The following is a 1,226-nucleotide window of genomic DNA, read 5'->3' as shown; positions in this document are numbered from 1 at the left end:
CTGGTCACGAAGGTTAAAATGCATGTGATCCAGGGCAAAGTGGCAAGTTGGATCCAAAATTGGCTTAGAGGTAGGAAGCAAAGGGTAATGGTTGATGGATGTTTTTGTGACTGGAAGGATGTTTCCAGTGGGGTTCCGCAGAGCTCAGTACTGGGTCCCTTGCTTTTAGTGGAATATATGAACGATTTAGATTTGAATATAGGGAGTATAATTAAGAAGTTTGCAAACTACACTAAAATTGGCTGTGTGGTTGATAATGAAGAGGAAAGTCATGGGCTGCAGGAGGATATCAATCTACTGGTCAGTGGGGCAGAGCAGTGGCAAATGGAATTTAATTCAGAGAAGTGTGAGGTGATGCACTTTGGGAGGGCTAATAAGGAAAGGGCATACACATTAAGCGGTAGGCCACTTAATAGTGTGGATGAACAAAGGGATCCCTGAAAGTAGCAGGCCAGGTGGATAAAGTGGTTAAGAAGGCATGCGGAATATTTGCCTTTATTGGCCGAGGCATAGAATATAAGAGCAGGGAGGTTATGCTTAAATTGTATAATACTTTGGTTAGGTCACAGCTAGAGTACTGCGTGTAGTTCTGGTCGCCGTATTATAGGAAGGACATGATTGCACTAGAGAGAGTGCAGAGGAGATTTACTAGGATGCTGCCTGGAATGGAGAATTTTAGTTATGAAGACAGATTGGATAGGCTGGGTTTGTTCGCATTGGAACAGAGGAGGTTGACTGGAGACCTCATTGATGTGTACAAAATATTGAGGGTCTGGATATAGTGGATAGCAAGGGCCTATTTCCATTGGTGGAGGGGTCTTTTACGAGGGGGCATAGTTTTAAGGTGGTTGGTGGAAGGTTTAGTGGGGATTTGAGGTGGGGATCTGGAACTCGCTGCCTGGAAGAGTAGTGGATGCAGAAACCCTCACATTTAAGAGATGGTTGGATATGGCACTTAAAGCGCGTAACCTGCAGGGTTACGGGCATGGAGTTGGTAATTGGGAATAGACTGGATAACCTCTTGTTGGCCGGCACAGATATGATAGTAAGTACTGCAGGGAATCGAATATGGCCAGGGTGATCTTCTGGACTAGTTTCGATCGCCTGGATGGGTCAGAGAGGAATTTTCGCAGATTTTTTTCCCCAAATTGGCCTGGGTTTTTATCTGGTTTTTGCCAATCCCAGGAGATCACATGGCTCCGATTGGGGTGGAGTGTAGAATGTTT

This window comes from Pristiophorus japonicus, chromosome 8 (assembly GCF_044704955.1).
Source record: "Pristiophorus japonicus isolate sPriJap1 chromosome 8, sPriJap1.hap1, whole genome shotgun sequence".
NCBI lineage: Eukaryota > Metazoa > Chordata > Chondrichthyes > Pristiophoridae > Pristiophorus > Pristiophorus japonicus.
Note: the sequence above shows the minus strand (reverse complement) of the source record.